This window comes from Aotus nancymaae, unplaced genomic scaffold (genome assembly GCF_030222135.1).
Source record: "Aotus nancymaae isolate 86718 unplaced genomic scaffold, 86718_ANA_hifiasm-v0.15.2.pri h1tg000193l, whole genome shotgun sequence".
Lineage (NCBI taxonomy): Eukaryota > Metazoa > Chordata > Mammalia > Primates > Aotidae > Aotus > Aotus nancymaae.
This window is the reverse complement of record NW_026988608.1, coordinates 1,141,172-1,149,381: the sequence shown is the minus strand read 5'-3', so window position 1 is coordinate 1,149,381 and position 8,210 is coordinate 1,141,172.

Here is an 8,210-nt window from a genome sequence, read left to right as displayed (position 1 = left end):
CACTATAAGCTGCTTATTCCTTAATTCATGCTCTGCACTGTGTCTGCTCTAGGCATTCCTCCGATTATAAGCTGCTTCTTCCTTAATTCATGCTCTGTGCTGTGTCCACTCTGGGCATTCCTCCGATTATGAACTAAGGTGTAATTTTAGGTATATATGTAGGGAAATATTCTTTAGGCACTCGTACTATCAACTATTATATGATTATATATAGAGGATTATATAAAGGGATTCTTCAAGCCCTAATTCTCTAAACTAATACATGATTATATAAAGGATTATATAAAAGGAAATAGCTGAGTAGTAACACTATAAAGTGAGATGTTCCTCAAGCCCTAACTGTGCCAGGGTCTGCTTAGCTCTCATTCCTCGGTGCCTTTACGGGGGTTACCCACAGTCCAGCAAATGATGGAGGGTCAGGCCCTGGCCCCAGCCCCAGCTCCCCGTCAGCCGCATGGGATCTCCCATTCCTGAAAGAATTCAGCTCCTTCCTCCGGGCTCCTCCAGCTCTGGGGCTGGGCCCCGGGGTAGGTTCTCCAGTGGGGAGGGGGACTTTGCAATCCCACCCTCGCTGCAGGGAGCCTCCGGCCTCTGGGCCCCAAGCTGTGCCGGATGTGCAGAGAGGCTTGGCCAGTTATTTCCCGGAGGCCAGGCAGGCAGGAAAGGGCCCGCTCCACCAGGAATGGGAGGGATGTAGGAGGCGTCTCTGCGTAGAAAGCAGCTGAAATGTTGAGTTCCCTCAGGAGCGGGGAGGCAGCTGCAGGGCAGCCCTGGGGGTGTGCAGCGGCCCTGGGCGGGGGCGGCCACGGCTAGAGGACGGCAAGGGCTGGTGCCTGGTTTGCTTTTAAAATTGTTGCTATTTGCCGGAGTTCCCTGATTTTCCCAGACTCTCAGGAAGCACCGACTGGTCTCAGGTAGTCTTGCTTACGGAACTGGGCATGAAGAGTGGGCTGAGCAGGTGGGCGGAGCTCCGGCCACAGGAGGCTGAGGCTGGGGCTGGGAGGAGCAGCGGGGGCTGGGCACGAGGCCCCTTCTGCCATCCTGCAGCTGTTTAATGTGGCGTTTTGGAAAGAGCTGAGTCCGTGGGTGCCTATGGGAAGAAGGCAACTTCGTCGAATGCCCCTAATGATTGGACCCAGCGCCTGGCATGCCCTACCTGGGAGCTTGCTGCGCGCATGACCAGGGGTCTCGGAGGGCAGAGGGCGGGTGGGTCCTGGTGGCAGGTTGGTTGCTGAGTTGCCCTTTGACGTTTGTCTTGCTGGTGCCCGGAGCCACGTCCCGGTGCCCACAATCAGGGGAGAAGTGGAGGCGCAAACTGCCTTTTACCCTGGGGTCCTGCCAAGAGGCATCTGCAGAGCCAGTTCCCTCTGGTCAAGGCCACCGAGCCCTGGGCTCTCATGCCTGGGTTTCCCTGCCTGCCCGGCTGGTCGGAGGAGGGAGTCCCTCCATCCACTCCGCCCCACATTAAGGGCAGACTGAAGAGGTGGCTGCCTGGACTGTGGAGCCCCAGGGTGGCGGCACCTTGGCCAGGACTTGGGTGGCCCCTCAGAGAAGGCTGTGTTCCCCTCTTTCTTGCAAATACCTGGGGACCTAGATGGGGGCAGGGGATGCCCAAAAGGGCTAGATACCTTCCACAGCAGGCCGCCATCACAGGGCCCTGTCCTCCCTTCCGTAGGCCGGTGGGCGGTGAGGCTGTGCAGCTGCGACCCGCCCCCACACCCGGACCAGGGGCTGCCTGAGGTCCGAGGCTGAGCCTCCACTCTGGACCTGGGACCTCTGGGCAGAGGAGCCCCGTGGTGGGCCCAGGACAAGGGGAGAGTAGGGGCCTCAGGGTGGGCCCTGGGTACCCTTGACTTGCAGAGGGGTATGGGGAGGTTCCAGCAGCTTCTTGGAGAGGCCTAGGGTAGGAGCACTAGCAGTGAGCTATTGCGGGCCTTGGCAAGGCTGGGCCTTGAGCTGGATGGCGGGCTTGCGGGCGGTGGAGCACGGAAGGTACTCGGGCGGTGGGAGGAGGGAGAGACGAGGGCTAGGCCCAGGCTTCGCTCAGCCCGGGAGCCCAGGAAGCAGGTGCAAGGTGGCCCTGGCCTGGCCCAGACAGGAGGCAGCAGTGGGCAGGAGGAGGTGGGGATCCTGAGGTCGGTGCTTCAACCACTCGGGCTGGGCAGATGCCCATCCCGAGGGAAGCAGCCTGGCCTTTCTTCAGAGGCACAGCGGGGCCTGGGCACCCTGCACGTGGTTAAGGCTGAGGCTGCCTCAGGTGCTGGGTGTTCTGGAAGCAGGAAGGCCTGGGAGGGCAGAGAGGAAGTGCTGGGCGGGAGCTGGCAGAAGGGGGAGGGGGAGAGAGGCTGGAGGACGGGCAGGAGGAGGGGCAGGAGGAGGGGCTGGAGGAGGGGCTGGAGGAGGCGCTGGGTGCCCAGTGCTCTCTGAGCAGGACCCTGTATGCGGCTCTGTGGGGCCCTGGCACTGGCAGATCAGGGGTCAACACGAGGAGGGAAAGGTGTCTGGGAGCAGTGGCAGCAGGGAGGGCAGGAAGCGCACAAATTAGCACGTGAGTGGGGGGCCCCGGGAAAGGCCCACGGGAGCCCCGGAGCCCAGCCTCTGGTAGAGTAGCACCAGGCCCATCTGTGGGATTCTGCCTGGGATTCCAGCAGCTGGGACTTCCTGAAAAGTCCCCCTGCCTCAGCTTTGAATCCGAGGGTCATCCGGAAGCTGTTCTGGGCCCTGATGGCCAGAGACCCGGGGACTGGGCCGAGGGCTTCTCACTCCAGCAGCAGGGGTCACCTGTAGGCCCAGAAGCCAGCCCTGGGGCCTATGGAGGCTGCCCCAGTCAGCGCGCAGCACAGGTTCTCAGAGCCTCCAGGTGACCCAGACCCAGGGCTGGAGGGACTGCAGGTGTGGTCGCAGCGGGGCCCTGGGGAAGCCGGGCTATCCCCAGCCCTGGTCACATTGAGGGCCTGGCTGTGGGCGCCCAGGAGCTTCAGGCAGGGCCTGGCGGGGTGAGGTCCATTCGGCTTTTCCCTGGCAGGGTGGGGGGCTCCCAGTCGGACCCCCTCAATGTGTGCAGCCTCCTCTCTCTTCTGTCCCCTCCCTCCTTCCTTCTCGGAATCCAACTCTCCCTCCCACCCACTTCCCCACCTCGCAAAGGCCCACAGGCACCCAGGATAACTCCGCACACGCAGGCTCTTAGCTTCCTCTTCCTACAGAAAGCTCAGGCAAGAATCACCTTTCCCATTTTTCTTCAAGGCCAAGCCCAGACCACGGGAATGCCTTCTTCTGGCAGCCCAGCACCCCAGCGCGCCTGCCTCCAGGTGCCCACGGCCTCCGCACTCCGGCGGCCGGGACCTGGCTGAGGCAGCTCCTGTGGGAGATCAGGCCTCACAGTCGGCTGGAAGAGCCAGTTCTGGGCCGGGCCTGTGTGAACAGGTGGCTGTTAGGGTTTCAGGAACGCAGCCTTTGGAGCCTGCAGCTGGGAATGGCGGCTCTGGGCCCTCAAGGGGCAGCCGGTGAGCCCAGGAGGCCAGGTCGGCTGACCCAAGGAGAGAGGATCCTCTCCGCCCACTGCCACTGGCCCTAAGCAGGCCTAGAGCCTGGGGGTCCCCAGAGGCACAGTCCCTTATCTCTGGAAGAAGGCTAACGGCGGCTTCCCTCGCTGAGGCAGAAAACAAATCACCTGTCAAAATTCCTAATTAAAATACAACCTAAGTGAGGGCTCCAGGCTTGGACACCAGGAGAATGAGGGAAAATCAGCCCCAACGGCCAGGGCTAACAAGTTAACAGTATTAATTCTAACCACAAAGGAGGAAAAGAGAAGCCCCCGCTGAGAAGGAGGGTCCCTGTCCCAGAGGAGGCTGCCCCACCCCGGGGGCCTCAGCCCCTCCCAGGCCTGAGGGAGCCCAGCCCTAGCTGGCCCCGCCCGCCACACCCAACCCTGGCTTGCCACGCCCACCTCGACCCCGCCCACACCAAGCCACGCCCACCGCACACCAACCCAGTTTGGCCCCTCCCACCTCTCCCAGCCCTGCCAGGACCTGCCCATTTTGTCCCGCCCTGCCTGGCCCCTCCCACTCTTGCCCCATCCCTGCCTGGCCCCGCCCAACTCACCCAGCCCTGCCCGGCCCCTCCCACCCATGCCCCAGCCCCTGCCTGGTCCTGCCCACTCTTGCCCCAGCACTTCCTATGGGACTCAGGTCTTTGTCTTGGGCTTTTGGTTTTTAAAATAATTACAAATTTTAATATAATAAAGTACTAGAAAAGCTATTCATTATGGAAGATGTAGAAATCCAAAAAGAAACTTCCATTTGGGAAGAGCAACGGGGAACGGAGCCCAGGAGGTGGAGCAAGGAAGTGGAAGACCCTGGGCCCTGGAAGGCTCTGTCTGTTCTCCGGGAACCCAGCCTCCGTTTACTCCCCTAAAGCAGAGGGAGGCTCTGGGAAGGCAGGTGTGGGGCCCAAAGGGACTGTGGTGAGGACAGGTGGGGTCGGCGGGCTGGGGGCTGCAGCCGGAGCGGGCACTAGCTGTGTGCCCCACATGCCACTCCAGCCTTCAGCACAAGGTGGACAGGGAAAGCCAGCCCCCCACAGTGTGGGTCCCCTCTTTAAACCGGGCTGGACTTCTGTCTATAAAATATTCACATTGTCTTTCTAAACAAGTACATTCTGTATGGTGCCGCTCATGAAACATTCATGCCCGACTTTGACGCGGAGCCAGTATGCCCATGCAGGTCTGTGGCACCAGGCTGGCCTTTCCCAGGTAATGGGAGGATGCAAGGCTGCTGGGGATGGGGGTGCCTGGGGAGTCGGTGGAGCCCGCCGCAGGTGAGTCTCACCCTGGAGCCAGGACCCTCCCCACCGGCAGCCTCGGGCCTGGCTCCTTTGCTGGGGAGCTCCTGAGTGGGTCGGTGGGCACTGGCTCCCTAGTGCCTGAACCTCACCGATGTCCATTTCAAAGCCCTGGCAGGCTGGAGATGCCCCAGCCCCCACCCCAACCTGGCCATGGCTGCTGCCCTCCTCATGCTCAGAGGCACCCCCACCCACACCCCTCCCCACTCGGGGCCCTGCCAGCCCAGCCCCCTCCATGCACCCTGGAGAAGGTGACAGAAGAAAGCAGACAGGGCAGGCTCTGAGCATTTGGGGGTCCACGCATGCAGAGGGACTCCCCAGGCCTCTGCTGGTGGGAAGGGTAACCTTGGCCCCAAACTGAGACCTCTGTCCTATCCTGTGGGTTTTGAGGCATGGCCTCCATGAAGGGACAGTGGGGACCTGGGTGGTCACACTGGGGCTTCCCTGGGAGGCCTCCTACCCTCATGTCAGCCACTCGGAACCTGGAGTCCAGGCCCCCTTCCCCTGCACATGCCCCTCCCTGAGGGCGCGGAAACCACCTTGCTCATTGTCAAGGAGGCTTGGTCCTGGGACCCCGCAGCTCAGGGCAGGATGGCGGGAGTGTGTCCAGCCAGCACAGACTCTGAGGGGCTTGGTCCCGGGACCCCGCAGCTCAGGGCAGGATGGTGGGAGTGTGTCCAGCCAGCACAGGCTCTGAGGGGCCCACAGGTCACTGGACATGGACCTGGGCCAGCTGGGGGAGGGCTGACCTCTGGGGCCCCTGCATGTTCTGAAGCCCAGGGCACAGTCCCCCGGTCAGGTGGATCAGCTCCCTGGAGGTCCTCAGAGGGCCCACCCTTTACAAGGCCTGGCCGAAGGAATCGAAGGGTGGCCCCTGGCTGATTGGGGGATGGTCCTTGGAGTCTGAGCATCTCAGAATCTCTGGGGAAGCCCGGGTCAGTTCTACAGTTTGCAGACAAGGGAACTGAGACCAGGAAACAGGCGGGACAAGGGGAAGGCCCGCCAGGCAGCGCACCCCACTCTAAGCCAGGCCGACGCTGGCCCCTCTTTTGCCCTCTCAGAGCTCAGGGCGTGTTCTCAGCCCACCTGGCCTGGAGCACACAGGGCTGGGGACTGGATGAGGCCTGGACAGGGTCAGCTTCGAAGGCCACTTCCCCAGCACCTCCCAGGCTCTGGCTGCTCCAGACCATGCTCCAGGCTCCCATGGGTTTGTCCCCAAACAGCCGAGCCACTCCCTTCACTAGACAAGGCACTCCAAGGGAATGGGTGACCCCCTCGTGACCACCCCTTCCCCCCATCCTGGCCCCATCCTGGGCAGGGGAGCAGCTCGTGGTGCTTCCAGAAACCTTTTCCCGGGAGACCACGCGCATCGGAGGAGTGGCGCGCGGCAGGTCAGCACACGGGCCGGTCTCACTCGCGCCGCTGAATGAGCGAGTCAGTGGGTGGGGACCCACAGGCGGCCCCTGGCTGGCACTTTGGCTGTGGAGGAAGAACTCAGGATGTTCAGGGCCAGAGGGGAAGGTGGCAGGGGAGGCAAGAGGGGAGCATGTCCCTGCGGAAAAGCAGATGCTGGGCGGGGCAGGGCCTGCTTGGGTGCCAAGATCCTCGAGCTGGCTGTCACAGCCCGCAGGGAGCACGCCAAGCTGCAGCCGGCTGCAGGAGCTGAGCCCAAGGGGATGGCAGTACATGTGTTAGTGGTGGCCCGGCTCACCCTCTGGGTACGGCCATGCACTCTACCTGGAGAGTGGTCCTTGAGTGGCCACTGGAGCCGCCTGGGCCTGGTGTTGGGGTGGGGAGCCTATGTCAGGGTCTAGCCAAGGGTGCCCCAGGGCTCCAGCGGCAGAGGCTACAGCATGGGCCTGCCTAGTCCTAGGGACCCGGCTCTGCAGTCTCTGGGTGGTCAGCACTGCCCTGGAGGGGCATGGCGCCCTCTGCTGGCCCCATGCACAAGGACACAGCTGCCACCCAGCATACAGCTCCCTCAGGCACTGGGTGCCCACGCTGTACCCGGCAGCTTACACTGTGCCTTGTCGCCCACGCTGCACCCGGGAGCCCGCGCTGTGCCTAGACGCCCACACCACAGCCGGGAGCTCACACTACACCAGGAGCCAGCACCACTTGGGCAGACCACTCTCTCCATGGGTAGCAGGACCCACAGGGAGGGGCACCGTGACCCTGGTCTCCCCAGGCAGCTCTGGAAAGGCCTGTGTCCCAGCTGGGGACCTCTGGGAGGCCGTGGAGCTGGGAGGGAGGGACTGGAGGTCTGAGGGATCCAAGTGGCCAGTCCTGCTGCCCCTGCCTGGCCCCAGTCAGGCCTGGCCATTAAGGCTGAAGGCTGACCCCTCTCGTCCTGCCCCTGGAACATCGGCTGGAGCTCTGCTCTGGGGGACTGAGCCCTATCTAGGAACCTGAATGTTTCCATCACCCCAGCCCTGGCAGTCCTGGCTAGGCAGATCCACCCAGCACAGTGCAGGAGGTCCCAGGACTGCACGCCGCAAGGAACACTTCCCAGTGCCCACAGCCCACCTTGGAGCAGGGCACCAGGGATTGGGGGGCACTGGGAAGGACAGTGGAAGACCGAACCACCAGGCCCTGTGTGGCCACTTCCCAGCAGCCAGATTTAAGGCCAGGTTAGGAGGACTCTCGTGCCTCGGTTTCCCCTTCTGTACCCCAGGATCACATTACCCATCCGCATACTGTTTTCTGCAGAGTGTGCAGAAAATTGCTGGCGGTGACGCTTCTGCAAACAGCAGAGCCCTAAGCACCTATCCAAGGCGGCTGCGGAAGGCCCCTTGAGTCCCGTGCGCGGGGACTTCCCGGGGGGTGGGGTCGCGGGGCGGGACGGACTCTGGGCTCCGCCCCCCCGCAATCCTGGCTTCTCCGGGACCCGGAATGGGCGGGACGGTGCAGCGGCGCCACCTGCTGACACTTCGCAGCATCGCGCCTCTGCGCGGCCGCTGGGCGGGGCGGGGTCCGGGGCGCGGGGCGCGGGGCGCGGAGGGTGGGTCATTCTGGAGCGGCCCCTGCAGGGCTTGCAAACAGACCCAGGCGGCTGCTAGAGGGGACACAGTGACTTCTTCCTACAGCAGGGACTTAACCGAGTTGCGTGAATTTACCTGCATGGCCATTTGCTAAATAGGGCGGGGAGGAGACTCATAGGAGGTGTAGGGGCAGGAGATTCCTCTGGCTTTGAGCAGCCAGAGTCGAAGCTGGAGCTCTCCCAGGTGAAGAAGCCACAGCAAAGACCAGGGCGAGAGGCCCGTGGCAGGTGCCACACCCTGCGCCGTGGGCCCGTCGGGGCTGAGGGACAGGTCAGGAGCCTGGGCACAGAGGTGGGTGGCCAAGCCCCTGCCCCCGGGCCCTCTCACCAG